This window comes from Pleurodeles waltl, chromosome 4_1 (genome assembly GCF_031143425.1).
Source record: "Pleurodeles waltl isolate 20211129_DDA chromosome 4_1, aPleWal1.hap1.20221129, whole genome shotgun sequence".
Lineage (NCBI taxonomy): Eukaryota > Metazoa > Chordata > Amphibia > Caudata > Salamandridae > Pleurodeles > Pleurodeles waltl.
The window spans coordinates 338,382,966-338,405,207 of record NC_090442.1 but is presented as its reverse complement, the minus strand read 5'-3'; the positions used below and the strand labels follow the sequence as shown (position 1 = coordinate 338,405,207).

Here is a 22,242-nt window from a genome sequence, read left to right as displayed (position 1 = left end):
TACAACTTGAAAACTGAAAAGTATGGCACCTAAGCAGAGTCTCCCCATACAAGGGTTCAGTTGGGGGAAAATTGATTGGAACTGACTGGTTTATGTATGACGATACTGGGAACAAAATGGGTTTGCAAAGTGCCAATGTTGCACAGGGCGGAAGAAGCAGTGTTAGTCCTGCGGATGTGGAACACAGAACCGAAACGAAGGATAAAGGTGACCATGCACGGAATGGTGACATGACAAGTGTGAAGAATAATATTAGCAGAAGTGGCGGGAGGATCATGAAACCAGGGAAACTCAATGACTATGTTTGTAACTGAGTCTCCGTAAAGATTCAGGAACTAATTTATGAATTTATAGGAAGTGTATAGCATTTATGTATTTATGAAATGTTTGTAGGATTTATTAAATAGATATTACATTGTAGATTTATGCTACATATAGCGAAAGGTGTATAGTATATGTATCTTATCGCATAGCGATACACATAGCGATAGATATATAGTGTATGTTCCTTATCCCATTGTTATAGAAAAGAAACATTGTATAAAGGGGAAGATGTGTTGTATCGTGAATGTTATGGCTCGCGCTGATAGCGTGAGCTGGTGAATGGAGAATGTTGAGGGCGAATGTGGGGAGAGGAATGTGAGGGATTCGGGGACGGTTGGAAGGAGGAGACGGAACAAGGGACGGCGGCTCTGTATGCGGCCGGGGCTTTTTACTATCTGAATATACTTGTGAGCTTCAACCTACTTGAAGAATAAAGAAGTTACTTACCATTTTCGTTCTCCTGTTGTTGCGGCCGGAAACGTACACAACACCCACGCACGCAGAATGAATGACTGAACTATTTAAGTTGGCCACGTGTGAGAGGCGCATATATAACATTCTGAGCCAGCTCGCCATGTTTGAAAGCAAGTAGGGCTCCTTTGTGCGCTTCCTCTATTTGTGACGATTCAGCTATTAGACACTCGTTGCTCGGAGCTCGTGCTCTCACAGCCGATAGTGCAGTTTTCTGCGTGGGAACACTACCATTGACCCATTGTTTTTTTTGGGGGGGTGGGGGGAGGTTACAGTGGCATTGCGTGAAAGGCTGCTCATGTGCGCACTGGTGGGGTATGTTGGGATGTAGACCACATGAAAGCAGTAATGGGGTTTCTGTGCGGTAGCTCCATGGAAGTGGTGGGTGGCATTGTTGTGGAAACTAGGACATTTTGGTGTCTGAGGATTTTTGGGAATTACATTTTATTTAATAGCATTACATTCTGTATTTCTTCCCTCCTTCTGTGTAATGAATGGTTCCTTAGAGGTTTCTAATTATATTGGGTGGCTGCAGTCGTTAGTATCTGATGTACATTGTCCCATAGGAGTAAGCTGGGATTATCGGGCGGGGAGATGCCCTGCATATGTGTAGAATGGAAAGAGGAAACAAACAGTAATTGCCTGCACCAGTTAACACTTCTACTTTACTGAAGCTTCACATCTTCACCTCTGTCCGCCTCTATTGCGAGCGCCCCGTGTGTTATATTGTTGAGTATCGAAAAAAAAGTAACGAGTCACAGAAAAGCAAGCTTTAGCTCTGCCATCGCCCACATAATCTTGAAAAAAGAATTAAAGAGCAGTAAGGAGAAGAGGGACATTGACTTTATGGACATTTGATTGGACAACATCTGTCAGCCTGCCTCTGAAGCAGTTCCATGGCTTATAACTTATAGGCATATTTTCAACGCAGATCCCTTGGTAAATGTAATATAAGGGGATTTGCACGGTGTAGCAACTTGATTACGGTATAATGGGATTCTACATTGTGGACACTTTGCCAAACATCATAGGAAGGGACTCTGATCCTTGTTACATAGATCATCTCTAGTTCAAGAAGGGCTAGAAAAGTCTGGTTTTTATTATGTATATTTGTATTGTTATGTTTAGTATTTAGTTGCTTGTGAATTAAATCACTTTCTGTTTTTCAAATTTAAAGCACTCGCTGGACGTTGAATTATTGTGTTTTGTGTGCTTTGGTGTGTTCTGAGATTCTAACCCATAACACCTTAGAGAGTAAATATTGGACTGCATTGGCTCACTACCCCAATGATCAATTGCTTAAGGGGTGTACTTGGTGCCCAGCCTTCATCCAATAGTAAGGTATCCCCAGGACACCACAGATTAAAAATACACCTTAATTGTCACTATTGGAGCCTAGCAATTCCTAATTGCCTTGGGACTCCCGACCCACCCCCTTTTCTCATTTCACTTCCCATATTCCCACATGAATCACAGTGGTGGGGTGTTGTTAATGTCCACTGACTTGGTATAAAAACAGTTCTGCCACTGTTCATTCCTCAGCATCCCTTGCTGTGGCACTAAAATCTCCAACAGCTTTATTGCCCAACGCTACTAAAAAAAAAAAATAGCAAGCATGTGTCACACACTGTGCCATTAGCAGCAGGGCTGGTAATGTTTGGTATGCGCTGCTGTGATTTCTGTACTCTTAAGATGGCCTCCTCGTCTAAACCTAATGAAGAAGTTGTGTATGGAACTGGGTGGTGCCATTGCAGTAAACGAACGGCCAGGCCTCTATTTTGTGCCTCGTGTCTTTCCCTCAGCAGTGATTGTGTCATGTATGGTTTTGACACTTCTAGTTTTCTCCCAGAGGTGTTGCTCCTCTATTCCAGTGGGTAGTGAAAGTCGTGGCTGGGGGTTAGATAGTTTATCTTGTGCCGTATGGTACTGTATGGTAAATGTTATCTCTGGCACACTTAAAGAATACTAATTGTGCATGGTGGCGAACCAGCTACTCCCATCAATTTTCCTGTATCTTGCATGCACTCCAGATAAGGCACTTTTCATATATCCTCTCTTTGTACACACATACACAGGAGCTGGAAAGGCTTCATTTTTGGAGCACTGGGACAGACATCAGAAGCAGCTATTAGAAACTGCTGTGGAGCCAAATATGAAGCCTGAGGTAGAGTTTAAGGGGATGCGTGTCCATGAGCACTAAACACTCACTCTGGTGGTGATGGAACAGAGACTCTTTACTGGTGCTTGGTGTCATCAGTAAACATTACAGTTTGTTCACATGATGTGGGGGTCAGTGATCTGTGCAGCAGAGTTGGTGTGTTGTGGTAGCCTACCAGGGCTCACTGGGCAAAGGTTCTTGAGTATAAATAAATGGACACCCATTATTTCACTCCTGGATCTCCTCCCCTGGCGCACAGGACTCCACTTAGAAATTATTTCTGAAGCATTCTTAGTAGACATGCCCAATACAGAGACCGCATGTGTTTAGCCATGCCCAAAACAGAAATATGAGAGGAGCTGTTAAGGTGTTTTTTTTACAACCTTATGGTGGAAAAGCAAAACACCCAAAATTCCGAAAACATTCTCACAGCCCTCAAACTAGCAACCTCACGCTACAGGAAGCACTCTCACACAACCCTTGATGTAACAGTCACAATGTATTACTTTCTTCTGATTCTAGCAGTCTTGCACTGCCAGCATCACTCAAACCCCCATCAGAGTAGCTATCGCACAATACCAGAAGCATCCTCACGTAGAAGTAGTCACACACTGATAGCACCAAAATCATTCAGATTATTAGTTGTTGCACACCACCAAAAGCGCACATACTCCACTAAACCATTGATCTCACTTCACCGGAAGCATCCCCAATCCTCTTATAAATTGACAGGGAAGCCAATAACTCTAGCTGGAAACAAAGTGGCTCTTCATTTTTTGCGTATATGGTATTATGGATCGTTGAGTAGGTGGTCTTTTTTTCAAATATTTCTCATTTTTCAAGAGCATAATTAAGAATTTTTCCTTTGTCTGTTTTTTTTTTTTTTTTACTGCAAACAGCTAACCCGTAAAGTGTTTATTACAATTATTTCGTGCTGGGAGGTGCCACAACAGGACAAGCATTGAGTGGCTCGTGATGCTTCTCAACAGTGGTGATCAAAAGCATATTATTCGAGAGGTATCGGCATATATGCTTTTTGGCTTGTTTTTTTCTTATTCGAATTTGTTGGGCCTGGCTTTTTGACCGGGTCATCCCCAAACTTTTTGCCTCCTTCCTCCTATTGTTTCTGACCTGTTGTTGTTGGCTTTTGAACTCTGGTCACTTTATCACTGCTAACCAGTGCTAAAGTGCATATGCTCTCTGTGTAAATTGTACTGTTGATTGGTTTATCCATGATTGGCTAGTTGATTTACTTGTAAGACCCTAGTAGAGTGCACTATATGTGCCTAGGGCCTGTAGATTAAATGCTACTAGTGGGCCTGCAGCACTGGTTGTGCCACCCACTTAAGTAGCCCCTTAACCTTGTCTCAGGCCTGCCATTGCAAGGCCTTTGTGTGCAGTTTCACTGCCACTTCGACTTGGCATTTAAAAGTACTTGCCAAGCCTAAAACTCCCCTTTTTCTACATATGTCACTCCTAATGTGTGCCCTAGGTAACCCCTAGAGCAGGGTGCTGTGTGGGTAAAAGGCAGGACATGTACTTGTGTTGTTATATGTCCTGGTAGTGTAAAACTCCTAAATTCATTTTTACACTACTGTGAGGCCTGCTCCCTTCATAGGCTAACATTGGAACTGCCCTCACACATTGTTGAAGTGGTAGCTGCTGATCTGAAAGGGGTAGGAAGGTCATATTTAGTATGGCCAGAATAGTAATACAAAATCCTGCTGAGTGGTGAAGTTGGATTTAATATTACTATTTTAGAAATGCCACTTTTAGAAAGTGAGCATTTCTCTGCACTTAAATCTTTCTGTGCCTTACAATCAACGTCTGGCTAGGTTTAGTTGACAGCTCCTTGTGCATTCACTCAGACACACCCCAAACACAGGGTACTCAGCCTCACTTGCATACATCTGCATTTTGAATGGGTCTTCCTGGGCTGGGAGGGTGGAGGGCCTGCCCTCACACAAAGGACTGCCACACCCCCTACTGGGACCCTTGCAGACAGGAATGAACTGAAAGGGGGACCTGGTGCACTTCTTAGACATTCTTTGAAGTCACCCCCACTTCAAAGGCACATTTTAGTATAAAACAGGGCCTCTGCCCTACCACCTCAGACACTTGCTAGAGAAGAAACCTGAACCAGAACCTGCATCCTGCCAAGAAGAACTGCCTGGCTGCCTAAAGGACTCACCTGACTGCTTTCTACAAAGGACTGCTGCCTTGCTGTTGCCTTACTGCAGAAGTGCTCTCCAAGGGCTTGGATAGAGCTTGTCTCCTGTTCCCTGAAGTCTCAGGACCAAAAAGACTTCTCTTTTTCAACTGGACTCCTTGTGCGCCGAACATTTCGACGCACAGCTTGCTCCACAGTGAAAAATTCACTGCACGCCGATCCAGAAAGACGCTGCTCGACGCGACGCCTGCGGTTCGACCGGAACTTCGACGCACGGCCTCGCATGGACAACGCCGCCCGACTTCCAGAGAGGAAATCGACGCGACGCCTGCCGTGAGAAAGAAAATTCTACGCACAGCCTCCCGGACCGACGCGCAGCCGGATAACAAGCCGAGGAATCCACGCACAGACCCTAGGACATCTGGTAATCCCGCGATCCATAGAAGGAGACGGTCCGCGTGCCGGAAAACGACGTATGTCTTCCCCGAGTGAAAAATAATGACGCAAGTCCGTGTGTGAAGGGGCGCAACTGACGTACACACCATTTTTCTTCCCGTAGAACGACACACGTCTCCCCACGTGAAAAATAACGACGCAAGTCCGTGTGTGAAGGGGCATAACCGACGCACACACCATTTTTCCACGCATCTCCTCTTCTGCGGCCCTCTGCGGAGATTTTCCACTCCAAACCAGGTACTTTGTGCTTGAAGGAGACTTTGTTTACTTTTTAAAGACTTGACCCTTCATATCACTTCTCAGTGATATCTTTACAAATTCATATTGCATCTTTGATCGTTTTGACCTGCAAATACCCAGATAAATATTACATATTTTTCTAAACACTGTGTGGTGTATTTTTGTGGTGCTATATTGTGTTATTGTATGATTTATTGCACAAACGCTTTACACATTGCCTTCTAAGTTAAGCCTGACTGCTCAGTGCCAAGCTACCATAGGGTGGGCACAGGATAATTTGGACTGTGTGTGACTTACCCTGACAAGAGTGAGGGTTCTTGCTTGGACAGAGGGTAACCTGACTGCCAACCAAAAACCCCATTTCCAACAGAATTTTTATAAAAATGTATTTAAACAAAACCAAGATGCAAGGGGTTACATGGGTAAAGTGGGACAAACCATTACATAGGAGTCTTCCCGTGTGTTGTAAGTTGTTTTCATGAGTAGTCACCCTTAAGTGATATCTGTGAGCAGTGGTGTAGCCAGTTTGTCATAGGTCCTATTGCAAGGAAGCAAATGTCCCCTGACTACTGTTTGAACTGTAAAATACAGCAAGAAAAGTTCAGCGTGCTCCTCAGGCTTCTGGGCCCCGGTGCAACTACACATGGTGCACCAATGGACGCTACTCCGGTTTGTGAGTTAATCAGTGTAATTGTACGTTTTTTTTCCGGTCTGTAGTAATAATCCAGAAACTAATATGTTTGTACTATGTAGTAGATTGGTTCTAAATAAGGTTACTTAATTATAGTATGTATGTAAACGTTGTCATAGTTTTACAGTTCAAATTTGTTTTCTTTACCAGCTATTTTTTTTTATTTTATTTTTTTTTAACCTCACGTCTGATTTTTCGGTACTGAATCACGCAGAAGTTATGGACTCAGTGCATCCTGATTACTCTTGTAAGAATGTTCATGTAACCCATGTCTAAGGTTTTATCTCGCAGTGATATTGGGACGTACAGAAGTAAACGCACAATTTTCAGCTCCCTTTATGGAAGTGGGATTGGAAGAAACTGTATAATTCAGTGTTTCCAGTATATTCCAGAAATATGCATGTACGTTATTGGTGACTAAGCAGGCATTTGACAAGCAAGTGTTGTGAATTAAGCTTTTTCCAGCGTAGCTTCTGCCCACCTCCAAGCTACGTTAGATTGCATTAAAAAAATAATATATTCCTCCGGCTTTGTAGCTACGCAGAGCAGGTAATTGGCATCCATCTTTGTTTCCAGGAGTTGCCTAGGCTACGCTGAATAGGCTGCACAGCGTGGATTAATATGGGTAGCGATGGTGAGCGAGATCACTTAGCTTTTCTCTTTCTACATTAGTCAACTGTACAGTGCTTGTAGCTCGGTCAACAACAAACACCTAATTAGTTGGCAGAACTTATTTCAGCACGCGACGAACATGATCAACTCCTGTGTGAGTAAAACACAGCGCTGTCACTGCCAACGTTTTGGATTTCTCATTTCAAGAAAGAAACGTTAGTGAATAACTTCAGTTTCTTAGGCGCTTGGCATCCTTAGCAAATTTCCTTTTGACTTGGAGCTGACAGGTGAACGTGGCCAAGAAAGGGAAGTGAGCACGTCATCGTGGAATGGAAATTAAGCTACTTTACTGTGAGTAGGTTACATTCTGATTTTGGCTGTCTGACACGCATGCAGACTATAGTCTATAGGACTGTAAAAATCTATAAAGGTCACTGGGGCTCCGTGTCTTAAATTTGTTTATTTCTGTTGGCATTTCACGATGCTAGTCACACTTGATTGTTCTCGGAATTGTAGCCATTAACGCGGATGGGCGTTACTTTGGTTTAGTGTCCTCGCTCCACTAAAACCTGATATTGTAAATACTACCTGTTGCCCCCGCCATTCCACACACCATCGAGCTGCTAACAGAAATGCAAGTGTACACGTACAATTTTTTTTTAAAAAAAAGCTTATTTTTAAATCTACCTTGTGTGCACAGTAGTTCACGGTCTGTTGTGCTGTCTTGTGGAGGTGCTTGTGAATCATAGGAGACGGATTTCAAAATATATTGTATGGTGAATTGTACAGGCCGTGGTGGGAGAAGGAGCACAGTGGTATCCCCTTTCTTGTCAACTTTCTGTAGTGTCTAAATACAGTTATAAATAAGAAGTGACAGCAATCCCTTAGAGAAATGGTCTCCTTAGCTATGAGGGGGAGCAGTTTTTTCTTTTTTCCCTTAATAACCAGAGTTACAAAGTTTACCAAGTAATATGACTTACTGTTATTGGGAATGTATCTGTTTCCTTGTTCTGTATTGAGTTTTGTGTGCAGCAATAAAAATCAGTACATTGTTAGGTGATCTACGTTTACTTCACTGGTGTTGTTTTTCGTAGTTTTGTTGTGTTATAATAGAGCTACCCAAATACTGTATGTATTATCTCTAAAATAATTCCTTGTAGCTACGGGAAAGTGTATTGTGTAAGACATAGACTGTATTTCGTTAGGGGGTTTGAAGATTGTGCACACCCACTGGTTTTCTGCTCAAGTGAAATAGCTCAAACTTAAGAGATCTACAAGTACCAAGTTTTTTAACGGCCTGTGACCAGCCGAGTTAGATACTAGCATTTTCTGGCATTAAATTCCCGAGGTCCCAGGCTAATCAGAAGTTCCTGTGGTCAGAGTAGCCCTTGTAACACGATACTTTCAGAATAGAATTTAGGCAAATTCAGTTTATATGATACAACTCACTGGTTTGACAGCCATCATCCAGCCCATTTAAATTTTGTACTTCATGCGTTTATTTGTCTTTGAATTAGAAAGACAACTTATTTGCTTCAAAAACCTATTTCTACCTTGATTTTTTTTTTTTTGTATGAAAAAAATCTGACCAACCTGATTTTGCCTAAGCAGAAGCCAGCCGTCTTTGGCACCTGGGCTTTTTGAGAGTTTATATTTAACAGGTTTGGGGATCATGAAAGCTGAATGTGGAAAACTTTAGACCCGCTTCTGAAATCCGTCCTCTATTCTATTAATCCCTCACTGCTTCTGGTAATTAGTTTCCACCTCCCTCTTATTAACCGTCATTGATAGCACTTAACGATCTTCCTCTTTATAGCTGAAGCTTCTACGATACTTCAGTAAGTTCGGAATATGCGCAGGCCATGTGAAGATAAATTGATTTACCATAAAAAGTTGATATCGGTGTGCGTCCCTCCCTTCTTTGTGGCTTTTCATTTAAAGCAGACGTCTTCAAACTTTTTTGATATGGCCCCACAAAGCGAAATGTTTTTAAGTAAGTTAGGGCTCCCCTCTAAAACTAAACTTTATGGAAGGATTTGGGAGCAGGAGCAGCAGAGCTGAGGGCAGAGAACAGGGCTTATGAGATAAGTTTAGGGAGGCTTTCTGTAGTTTATCATTTAAAAAAATGTGAGACTTATACCAGAGCACATTCGTCAAACACATTGACCAAAAAACTGTACCACATATTCGGGTCTCGTCACCCCTCACTCTCCTGGGTCCCATTGCAACTGCACCTGTTGCACTTATTATTTTTTGTAAAATATTTTTATTGGGTTTTAGAATGCAGAGAACAAACATTGCAGTTACAGAAAACAGGAAATCTGGACGAGTTCTAATTGGGTGTTGCAGTAAGGTTCTTATGACGCAGTTAGGTGGGTGCAATATCAAAGTGGCCCAAGAGCTGATGGAGGCTGTGGCATGTGTCACTGAGGAAGACTGTGTTCAACTCCTGCTGGAAGTGAGTCAGTAGGGTGGCCCATTGGGGAGAGATCAGCCATTTGCGTCGATGTCTCACTTCTTCAAAGCTGAGTACATCCTCCTTCGCTGTGCCATGATGTCATTGGGGGAGCATTAGGGGATCGTCATTGTAGCATGATGGTCCTCTTGACCATCAGGAGGACCAGGGACGCAAAACTGACTCAAACTTTCTATTGTTTCCTACGCTTGAAATTAACAAGGGAGCATGCCTCCCTATTGGCTAGGTCTGAGAGTTCCGGGACAACCTGCAGGGTAGTGTGTTTTGAGTGCCAATAATTGTGGGGGGTTGGGCAGGAAGGACCAAAGCTTGTGCCTAAGATCAGCATCAGGGGTTTGGAAGCTTGGGCAGGTCTTTTGCACATCAGGGAAGAACCGATTCAGCTTCTCTGGGGTTAGGTATGTCCTATGAAGTGAATGATTTTGAAGTGTGAGTTATGAGATGCAGTTTAGGGGAATTGAAGCGCTCTTTCCCACTCCTTATAATGAAGCAGTCTCCTGATGTCATCTTCCCAACTTTTGTGTAAGTGGAGGAGGGAAATAAGTGTGATCTTCCAGATTTTTTTTTATATAACTGTGTAATGAGCTGCCATCCTGTACCCATAACTGAGGTGGACTAAATGACTGGGTCGGTGGTTCTTAATCTGTGACGTCTAAGAGTGTGCAAAAGGTATGCATGAGTTGTCTGTATAACAGGAATTGCCCTGGAGGTAATAGTCTTAAACCAGGTGCTCAAAGGAGAGGAGATAGCTGTCAGAAAAGGTCACCTGTAACTTGCACTGAATGCTCTGTCCAAGCCCTCAAAGTCCTAGTTGTGTAGAACCCCGGCTGCCGTGGCAAGCTAACAAGCGGAAGGGTGGGCACATATGCTCGAGTCACACTGGAGAGGCAGAGAATGTGAGCCCAGACAGGCCTGTGCCACTGAAACCTATAGGGGCCAGGGAAAGGGGGGGATTAGGAAACCTCTCAGAGTTGATATTCGTATCGATTTGCAGCTATTAGCAGCTTCCCCCAAATATCGACCTTCTGTCCAGCAAGAAAGCATTGGCCAAGAAATAGGCTTAAAACGATGGGGCACCCAAGCTGTTGCGGTCTGTTGGGAGCTGTAGTGTAGCAAGATCTAATCGGTGCCCCAGATTAGGTTGAATAGAATAGTGTCCAGTTCTTTGAAAAAGGAGCGTGAAGGGATTACGGGTAGGTTAGCAAAATAATGGAGTAGACTGGGCAAGATGGCCAATTTTGCTAATGCTATCTTCCCCCTGGGGGACCAGGGGAAGAGACTGCAAAAATTGGTCTTGGGCCTTAATACCTGCTTGGGTTTTACCTATATCATACCCCACTGACCTGTATGAGGAAAATCACCGTAGATTCCCAAGTAATGGGTCACTTGTGTCTGCCACGGTATAATGGTGTTGCCAAGCCACAGCTCACAAGGTAGTTGGTCCGGGCAGAGTGGGTACGCTGATGATTTTGTCCAGTTAACTCACAGTCCTGCCACAGAGGCAAAGTCTGCCAGGGTAGTTTGTAGAGGCACAAGATCCATTGTGATGTGTCGTAAGTATGAAAGCAGATCGTCAGAGTAGAAGGACAGCGCATGTGTCCAGTCAGTCAGTGAAATACCCCACTCCTGACCCTCCTCAAGGAGTCGTATGGCAAGGGGATCCATCACAAGGGCGAACAGAGGTGAGGACAGTGGGCATTCCAGGCTTGTGCAGTGCTCGATGGAGAGGGGAGCCGAGATGAGATGGCCCAGGTGGGCTTGGGAGGTAGGACTGGAGTACAACAATTGGGTGTACACTAGCAGTTTTGGCCCTATCCCCACACAGTAGAGTACTGTGAATAGGAAGCAGGCCTCGAAAAATCATGAAAATGTTACTAGACCTGTAGGTTGAGTAGCTGGTCTGTAATGTTCTTGACCCGGAAACAGGTCTCAAATTGTGTGATCCTAGGCAAATATTGTATTTTACAGTCGCCTTTTTCTTCATTCTGACATACGAGTGCTCCTTCAAATATGTGAGTTCAGCATTTCTGCTGGGAAAAAAATCCTGTTTTGTTTGATTAAATACACTAAACATTTGCTCCATGTATAATACATCTAGCCCACATATAGGGTACAAATGATCCATGCATGACTTGCCTCTTAATTTACTAATAGATTTGCCATCAGGGCAGTAGTGCTTCTCAGTTTGTTTAAACACTCACTTTTAATAAGAACTTTACTAAAGCATGATGTGGTAGTGCACTGTCATTTACAGACAGTAAATTTCCAAGAAATGTCCAAAAACCTTCCCACTAACTTGTTGCTTTACTGATAAAACTATATAGTGTTATTAACAATAATCTATGAAAATTGGTTTTCAGAAAACATATTGACCTTTTGCACATCACCAAGTAGTGTTCTGACTTTTTTTCATCCTGTTAAAATATTTTATTCATCACACAGAAGTACAAAACAATGTTTTTTCACAGCTACTGAAATATTATTTTAAATGTTTGTAAAGTTGACTTAGTGATATAAATGTGTTAGGAAAAACCCGATACTAACAGCCTTTCATTTCACACAAGTCGGACCATTCATCTTACAAAAACCTGGAACTCTGCAGTCACAAGAAAGTGTTTGCATTGCAAGAAGACAAACTGACTTTTGACCTCTCTCTCTGAACACAAAGCAAATGTGACAAGAATAAGACTTAAAGGCATCTTAATTGCTAATTCAGTTTCTGACGGAACAGATTACCTCTTCTTTGTCCACTCGCCAGAAGGGGCGAGTAGGTTCTCAAAATAGTTCGACCTCATAAAATATGACTCGCCATAGCAATTGGTCGAGTAGATTTTTCGATTCCCTGGGTAGTGCCGTGCTAAAGTGTCAAATGCCTTTTCCAGATCGAGTACAAGGCACACCGCTCTCAGGAAGTGGCCCTGCACCAGATCCTGGGCATGGAAAAGCCGACAGATATTCTGAGAGATGCTGCGTCCGGGTACAAATCCATTTTGATCAATGTGGCTAAGGGATGGAAGGATTTGGACATATCTGTCTGCCAGTATCTTCTCTAGGATTTTATAGTCCACGCTTAGAATGGCAGTGGGTCTATAAGAGCCTAATCTCATAGGGTTTTTGTCTGGCTTTAGGAGGGAGGATCAGGAGGGATTTGCGTAGTGAATGTGGTAGTTCACCGGTGAAAAGCACAGTTGCATACATGGTTATAAGGCAGGGCCCCAGTTGTGATGAAAAGGCACTATAATATTCTAGGGGCAGGCTATCTCGTCCCGGAGTTTTATTGTGAGCAAGGTCGCATATCGCCTGATTCACGTCTGTCTGTGATTGCTGATTACAAGTTATCTTTTAGTGATGTGGGGTATAGAAGGGATGGGGATGCTGGCTAGGAAGGCCTCAGTGAGGTCTGGTGGAACTGTCAAAGGGGCCCAATGTATAGTAGTTGTAGAATGTCTGCAAGATGGCTGGCTCTTGATACAGCATGGTGCCATTGGGATCCACTAAGTCTGTGGTTTTTGAGTAGTCTTCTCACAGCAGTTAAGCCACGCAAAGAGCCTGCCAGCTTTGTTGCCTTTCTTTACACTTTAAGAGCATGAGCGGTGAAAAATAACACCTCAGATCTTCTAGGAGGATTGGCTAGTTAGTCTTAGCCTTTGCGAGCCGCATGGCTAGTGCCAAATTCCTTACAGACAATTTTCTGAGACAGGTCAGTTTGCATTCGGCCTGCACTACTTCCTTCTCCAGGGTCCTACTGACACCCACGATCTTTTGGATGCAGACTCCCTTCATAACCACCTCAAAGGCGTCCCATTCCAATGTCCCAGTGGAGGCCTTACCACTGTTTTGACAAAAGTAGTGCCGAATGTGATCTTCCTGTTCTGCTCAGAATACCGGGTCTTCACATGAGCACCTGGGGACGAGGGGACACCCAGCATATGTCCATGATATGTGTCATGATCAGAGATCACTCGGCCCAGGTAGTGTTGATTGAGGGGTAGAAGGAGAGGTGAGCAAAGGAAGTGATCCAATCAGAAAAACAACTCTTGGAGTATGGCGTGAAAGGAGTATAGTTGGATCCCAGGGTAAAGTGAGCGCCAAATGTCTGTCAATGACCAGTGCTAGGTCCAAGAATGAAAGTGATCTCTCTATACTTGTGTGGGGCAGGGAAGCGGGAGAGTGAGGGGTGGACCGTATCCAGGTGAGGTCTATTGTGCAGTTAAAGTCTCCCCCAGTACCCAGGACAGGAGTGTCCTGTAGGCAACTACCACGGACAATGCGTCCCAGCAGGCATCTTGGTGTGCATTTGGAGTGTAAATGCTCCCCATGATGAGTGGTTGGCCATCATGTCACCCTTCAAGGAGGACATAAACGCCCTTAGTGTCCATCCATTAGCATATTTCTTGATATATGGATCCAGCCTGGGGTTCCCTAAGGGCGCCCATATGTGCACCGCATATGTAGTGTCATAGATGTGTTCCCTCCAGCGTTTTTGCAGGTGGTCCAGTTCCCTGGCAGAGACGCGCACCCCCTGCAGAAGCACCACCTGTGCCTCCTGGCATTTAATATAGGAATAGACTGCATAATGTTTGCAAGCCATGTGCATGCTACAGACATTTAGTATAAGAAACCACTTATCTGTTGTGGAGGGGGTTTATAGTAGTGGTGGGTGAGGTGCCACGCCACAAGGAAACAGTTCCTGAGTAGCCCTGCCAGGTCTCGCCTGGTTGTCAGTTCTGTGTGTGCCCACCTAGAGATAGGTGATATGGAGGTGGGGGTGTCTCAGTGGGGTATTAAGAGCGTGGGAGAAAATGGCCCCAATACAAATGGGCCCATCACAAAGGGTGGTGAGCCCAAAAAAGAATATTCCAGTTTAACTGTACAGTAACCTGTGGGGGGGCCGGCGCCCCCGAAAAGTAGCCATATGGCCCTTAATATGCAAAAGAAAAAGCAGTAGGGGCCTACAAGGGGGTAATGGTTTACATCAAGGGTTTTTAATCCCCCTTGGTCACCGAGTATTCGGAGTTGCTACGTCCAAGGAATGGTTACACAGTAAAACTTGTGTGCATGGCATTGGGTACCAAAGTGCATGTGTGGCTCTTGGATGGAAATGCCGCACCATGGGTTGCTTGTGCTGGAATGTGAGAAAGGGAGAACTTTGTGTCGTATTACAGTTGTTGATGCATTGGGTACTGTGTGGTGGGTCAGACGAGGGTGTCTGCAGTTTGCAGTGACACTTGTAGGGGGGGACTGGGAGTCCATAGGAGTGTCATCTGAGGTTGGTTTCTTTCTTCGTAGAAGATATGTGGGCCTCGTTTGTCATCCGTGGCCATCGTAGTGGTACCCAGGTTGGTCGCCGCCTGTAAGGCTTGCCTGTGATCAGTGATGATTTGTTACAAGTTTGGTGAGGAGGTGATCTGCGGCCAAGGGGTCGCCCTCTGTCGAGGTTTCCCTCGTCCCCAGCCCCCGTTACTGGAGGAGGGTTGTGTAGGTTTATATTGTGGTCTCGGCTTGTCTCCTTGATGATGTTCCAACCAATCCCATTCCTCCTTTGGGTCAGTGAAAAACAAGGTGGTGCCGTCTAGCATTATTTTCAGGCAGGTTGGAAACAATGAATATTGTATGCCCAGTTGGTGAAGTTTCTTCTTTACTTCGGAGAAAGAGGAACACTGTTTTTGAACCGCATGGGTCTTGTCTGGGAATGACATTATAACTTTGTCCTGGGCTTGGTTGCATAGATTCTGGATTGCTGTCTCTTAATCTGCTGTAAGGAGTTGCAGGGAAGCTCAGGCTTTTTCACCATCTGTGACGTTGTCTATAAGCTTCCGATGATCATCCAGCAGAAAACCAAGTTATGCCGTCAAATAACCAAACCGGGCTGCCATGTTAACACTCAAGTGTTCTATTGATGCCAACACCCAATCCAGCTTGTCTGAATTAGAGTGTGCCTTGTGATTGATTGGTATCTGAGATCGTTGATGGCGGGTCCATCTCAGTCTGAGGAGGGCCACCATACTGGATCGGAGTCTGCCCAAGTTTATCAATCGTTCTTTACTGTGATGACTTTATGTGGGATGCTGTCCAAATGTGCAGCGTGGAGTGGAGTAGTGGCAGGAGAGTGTCAAAGAATTCCACAGGCAGCTCAGTATGGAACGTTTCCCAGCTGCTGTGTCCACTTGGAACTATATCAATGGTAGCAGCTAGTAGGGGCAAGACTTCAGAGCAATAGTGCAGTGCACTGCAGCATCTTGCACTCTGTTGGTACAAGGGGAATCCTACTGATAGTGACTTCACTTGAGGGGCAGGATTGGCTAGTCAACTGTCCATCTTCCGTTGACACCAGCGATAACCTAGCTGTCAGGAAAGAGGAGTTCAGAATAGTAGGGAAGGGCTGTCTCCTTTCCCAGTGATGCAGATGAGGGAGTGGGGTAGGTATTGAGGCTGTGTGGGCAGGCCCTAGTCACCAACTCCATCTGGGCTGCGGCCCTCCATGCCTCGCTTATGGCGCCAATGCCGAGGAGGAGCCCAAAGTCAGAAAACGACTGGACCACCAACCGTAGCCTTGCCCTCTGTGCAGCAGTCTTCTCCGTGCCTCGATTATGGTCCTTCCTAGAAGAAAGGGAAAAAGCTGTCTGGCTTAAGCTGTTTCATTTGGAATCCAAACTTACTAAGTTTGGAGTGCCTTAGGGATCTGCCCTAATCCTGACACTTTTTAATATCTATTTGACTCCTCTGGCGTATGTCATTGAGTCGTTTGACATCCAGGTTATCTCCTATGAGTATGGCACCAGTTTTCTGCTGACTTATAGCAATGACTCCGAAGCCAAAAATACATTTGCAGCCTGGCTGTCAGCAGGTATGGGTTGGCTTAAAAATAACTCATTACAGTGCAACCCAGGAAAGACTGAATCCTGCTTTTTGGAGCTGACCTACCGGGTTGGCTAGGTGCATGGCCATCCTGCTGTACTGCTTCCCCCCTACTGAGTTGGCCAGAAACATAGTGGTTCTTATCGACACCTGTCTCTCATTTCTCTCCCAGATTACTGCTGTGGTTAAACCCTCCGGTTGGATTTTGAAGCTGTTAAGGAAATGTTTTGCATTGCTACCATGGGAGCCCCAGGAAAAAGTAGTTCAAGCCCTAATTCTGTCAAGACTAGACTAAGCCAGTATTTTTTTACATCGGCCTTCCAGACTACCTCATCCAGCGATTGCAAGAAATCCAGAATTTGGCGGTATGCCTACTATTTAATTTGCCTTGCCATGCTGCGACTTCCCAGTACCTGATTAAAGTACATTGGCTGCCGGTAAAGAAAAGGATTATATTAAAGACCCTAACTCTAGTACATGTGGCTCTCTAGAAAACTGGACCTTTATATCTACTTAAAAGGCTAACTGCCTACTGTCTTCAGAGATCCGTACGCTCCCACTCTGCTTGCCTTCGTAATATATCCCCCACCAGAAGGAAGAAGTGGGGTGGCTCAACCTGCTCTGTTTTGGCTGCTAAATATATGAATGATCTTTCTTGCTCTGTCAGAATGATTCCTGAGAAGTGTATGTTCCAAAGCCAAATCAAAACCAATCTGTTCAAAGCTTAAGACGTCTCTCACTTTATAGATAGTTTCTTGCTCAGCGCCAGGGCACTGTAGTAGTAGCTGCTTGCTTTATAAAATGCTTCATACATTCAACTGAGGCAGAGGCAGGGGGCTTCCTGGTGGGGGGTGGAGAAAAGAAGGGATGTGGAGAGTATGGTGGCTATTCATTCATTCGATTATGAGGTTGGGAGGAGAGAGAGAGGATGCTTTCCACCTCTGGATAATAGCAGCATGTTGCAGGGAAGGGTCTTTCCCTGTCGTCGTCTCACCCCACCCTTCGATTCCAAGCAAGGATGGGGAGCCCTTAGCGAATTGAGGCCTGCCCCAGGAGCGTCAAGGTCCTATAATGGGCTGACCCTCGTGTGCATAGTTTGTGATGCTTATGCTGGGCGGGGGGGTGGGGGATATGTTGGGTGGTGCCGATGTGAGAGGGGGGGCTGCCCTGTTCCCCACGGTAGACCCTGCCCGAGATTACAGTTGGATGGCTGAAATTTGTGCTATCTGTAGTTTGGACAACCAGCTTTGAAAAGCCAAGATACAGAGTGTTACACTAATACATTTGTGACAGAATGATTCACTAGTAATGTCGAACTCTCCAGAACAAAGAATGAAAAATCTTCTTTAACAGAGGTGTCAGAGGGGGCACTCTGTCTCAGCCACCAATAATCTGACCAGATAGCCATATTCTGACCAAAGGCTAAGACCTCCTTCTCATCTGAGTTAAGTTTCATAACAGTGTCATGTATACATTTAGCTGTAGTGGCAAAACAGTTCCTAAATCTACATTTTATCCTCTCCTTGCTATTCAGCCTAATGATAACCTGGTTATCTTCTGTGTATATTGTATAATTGTTAAAACAAGAACCTAATCAGTTGTGCCAGCTGGGTAGCATACTTAGCAAAACGTGTTGGACTTAACTAAGACCCCAGCAGGACTCTGCGTTGGACTAGACATAAATTGCTTTTGACTGTTTGCATTCAGCCCCGAGGCTAGGATATTACCCGCTATAGGGCTCACTTCCGGACATCCCTTTCAATCTGAAAGAGAGAATGTGTTGAAGATAACTGAAAGAACTAGCAATATCAGAAATGTATTACTTTTGATTCGGTAGCCATCTAATCCCATCCAGCACTGATACAAGAGCAGATACAGTACAATGCATAGCTCTGAACCCAAATTATCCATTTTGTTATTGGTTTGTACATAAGTGGAAAGAGAGGAGTGTTCATATTTCTCCAACAGCCTAATTGGCATTGAGAGCAAGGATACTGGTTGGTTATTAGCAGGGGTGGCTGAGTGTACTGTAGATTTTGTTAAGATGGAGAAATACCTGCCTTCGTTCAGCTCAACAAAACCATTGTTAAATCTTTAATTAGATTTTAAGATATTACAAAATCTCTTCAGGTCTAGGGGTTGTAGCAATAGATGTAGAAGATGGGCAGGGGTCTTCAGGAGATCCAGTCTTAACTGAAAGCAATAAATCCTTTACCATAAGTAGCTCAAAATCCAGTAAACCTTCCACATCTACCTCATTAGATCTTTTATTTGAGTCTAAGCTCAAATTGGCCTCGACCTTAACAGGACTGAATGCTTCAAAGATCTTAACAATTTCTGAAGTTGCAAACTTATCACACGTATTGTGTATGCTTGATACTTGAACTTAGATAACTAGGGGTAATGAAGGAGTTGATGATTTTAATAGCTTATTAGTGAATCATGATGCAGCCCTTATAATACCCTTGTTTGCTTATTCAGCAGTGTTTTAGATCTACGAAGATCACAATAAAATCTTTTTTTCCCCTCTAAATGCATAGTCCTTACACCATATTCTTCTCAATTTCTTACAGATCTTCTTGGCTAGACATAGTTACTCCGAAAACCAAGGCACTTTATATCTATTCTGAGAGATCCTGCCTCTTTTGGCTGGGGCAACAGTATCTAAAGCTATGGTGATCCACACATTCACAGACTACCTCAACACTTCCACCGTAAATTCCTCAAAATCAATCTGGTTGGCTGTTGCCTCCAAGGCATCTACCCAAGGTATCTTCAATGATTTTGGGCCAAGCATATTTTACTGCAGTTGCCAACGGGCCTGCATGTTATTTCACATACAACCACATTCCAGAAAAAGGTAATTAATGTGTTATCTGTCCACAGTAGGTGTTGGAGGTGGCATACTCTGGTTAGCTGAGCGGAGGCCCCAGCCAGGCAGAACCTACCACTCCCATCAGGGGTGGGTTATTGCACTCGCTGTATAACCTGCGTTCACCCTTGGGCACCTTAGCACCGAGCAGTCAGACTTATCACAGGGGCAATGTATAAAGCATTAGCACAATACACAATAAATATACTGAGCGTCACAAAAGAGTCTTCACACGTTGTTTATAAAAATTATTTGTATTCAACACACACATTAACTAACACTACATGTAAATCATGTACTTCTGGGCATAAATCACATTCGGCAATATCACTACCTGTTCTAGGCCCGACCTTGTTAAAACAACATGAGCAAAACGTATACATGGGAAAAATCCTGCTTTCCCTCCTAACACTCCCATGAAGTGCAAAACGTTGTCAGCACGAGACCTACCCTAGCAAATATTCCAATTCAATACCACACAGTTGTAGGGTGCACCCGGCTCACAACGATAGCAGAAATGTGTACACACCGATAATTACAGCACTTTTAAATGGTGTCATAGGAATAGGCCACATGGCTAAAAACAAATGTCAACCCTGATAATCCTTTGTTAAAGAAACAACATGTATGGCAACACAGTCACTCCTACACACTCACTGCACACCACTACGCGCTGCCACGGATATCAGGCAGGCTTGTATAGCACGCACACACTTGCTGCCAACATCTTAATGCAGTGCACTGATATCCAGCAGGTCAGTTGTTACTGTTCTTGCAGACCCCGTGGGCCCAAACCCTCCTCCACCCTTCAACTAACCCCTACTACTCACCCCTATGGGCTGGTGATGAAAGAAACCTTTCCCCAGCTACTAGGCCGATCATGGCCGGAGTCACAGTTATTCAGTGTCCTGGGGGAAAATAGGTAAAAGACTAATCAGGCAGCAGTGGACAAATGGAGGTTTTGCCCCCACTCGGAAAGTTCACTCAACTCTGCACCGCGCCTTCTGGAATGCACCGTGTTCTATGAAGCACGGGGAGAGGGTCACTGTAGGACACACGCCGTTGACAATAGTGCCCAGACAAACTGGGCACTCCAGTAAACAAATCTACTCCTCTGCACCCCCCCCCCCTGGAAATGGGGCACAATGTCTGGTGTGCAATGACTTGAGTCACACCAGACAATCCAGGTCACACACGAACAGTTAACAGTTCCCTACCTCCCTGAAATGAGGCACAACATCTGGTGCACAATGAATTGAGTCGCACAAGACAGTTCCAGTCTCACACAGAGGCACAAGTTCAGCAGTGCCACACAAGGTAGAATGTGGCACTGCTACGGGTATGCCCCCACCATCGAGGGTTGCAACCTGTGAATTGGACACCGCATGCAATGAACATGGAGTCAGTGTGTTGCACGAGGGAAATGCAGCACAATCAATGGAGGCCATGCAGGGGGTCCCACAACCGCGGAATCCTCTCTCCACCAACAAAATGCTTATGCATGTCGAGGCCCCACGATGAAGCGCCACACTCCTTGAATGCAGCCGGGCTCCAGACCATGCAATCCGGTCTCCAGGGACAATACTTAGTTCCATGCTAACACCGCTGCAACCAGGTGAAATACAGAAGACGATGTGGACATTTAGGAGGGCACTGTTCTCCAGATGTCGCAGGTAGAAGGTGTATGTCCCTTGCAGGAGGTCTTTGATGTCCCTGAGACCTACACCTGAGAACAGGGGGCAAGCCAACAAACCCTTGGAGAGCACCCTTTGGGGTGCAACACAGCACAGGCCAACCACAATTCAGGAAGGTTGCGCGGTCAGCACACTAGATTCCTCTGGTAGTGTGCGCCACGCAGTCCAGTATCTCTGGTCCAGCGGCCCCACAAGCCTATGTCTAGATGACTGCAGTGCGGCACTAGTAGTTATATTGTAGTGTGCCTTTGAAGTTTGGGGAGGTTCAGAGGATTGCCCTTTGAACCACAGATGTATTCCCTAGATTTCTGGCATGGGGGCCAGGGAATGCAGATCTTAATCTTTAGTGTGGCCATGATCTGGCCCGGGAGGCCAAGTGTCAAAACTCTCCCTCCAATCTATCTAGTCAGGCCCTCAAAAGGCAGAGGTCTGTGATTCCAGCTGTGTGCCTAAGGTTTATAGCTGTCGCTGAGGAATGCACAGACATGCTTCCCCAACCTCCAGTGTGGACTAGAGTTGAATTTTAAAAGGCACACCAAAGTGGTTTAGAGCATAGAAATGCCCACTTTCTAGAAGTGGCATCTTTAGGTTATTATTGACACAACCACCTTTACTATAGGAATGGGTTTGTCAGAACAAATTAAATGATAGGAAATATCATGAGGCTGCTTCACTGCAATCAACTATTGCAGCTAGGAGTAATTGTAAACTTCCCCCATGTTAACCTATGGGCAGAGCAGCTGTCATAGGTAGTAAAAACACACATGGGTATTCTTAACTTTGTGGGTATACATGCCTTTGCACAAACAGAAGCCTTCATTGGCAGGCTGGACACGTGTTTAGGAACACGACAGGGGCAAGTGTGCACACACAGTTAAGCTCCACTTCCTAACATATGTATAAAAGGTGCGGGCACTGTACATAGTGTTAAAGTGCCCAGAGCCCTAAGGCCACTGACAGAATCAGCAATACCTACAAGAAAAAGCGAAAAAAAAGTTTGGGGAACCACTACCTCAGCGTGTCAGGTCTAACAGTAGGGCATTACACCCCTTCGATCCTACATTCTTCTTTTTCCAAGCAGTAGCTGAACCTGCTTTTGTCAGTATTAGGATCTTTGCACTTTGCCCCTGCTAACCAGAGATAAAGTACTTGTGCTCTCCCTTTTAAACATTGTAAAATTCTCATCCACCTAATTGTCACACTTAATTGACTTATAAGTC

General features: G+C 44.7%; 1 protein-coding gene across 6 annotated transcripts in view; it reads left to right on the top strand.

The window, feature by feature from the left end:
• Nucleotides 1–22,242, top strand: part of EPS8 (EGFR pathway substrate 8, signaling adaptor) — a 790,402-nt gene that overhangs the window by 113,277 nt on the left and 654,883 nt on the right. The window contains exon 1 of one of the 6 annotated variants that reach the window (XM_069228464.1): nt 7,455–7,473. The exons of the other annotated variants lie outside the window; for them this stretch is intronic. The gene's annotated coding sequence lies outside the window, so the exon portion shown is untranslated. Of the gene's footprint in view, nt 1–7,454; nt 7,474–22,242 lie in introns of those variants that run through there. 6 annotated transcript variants of the gene reach the window in all.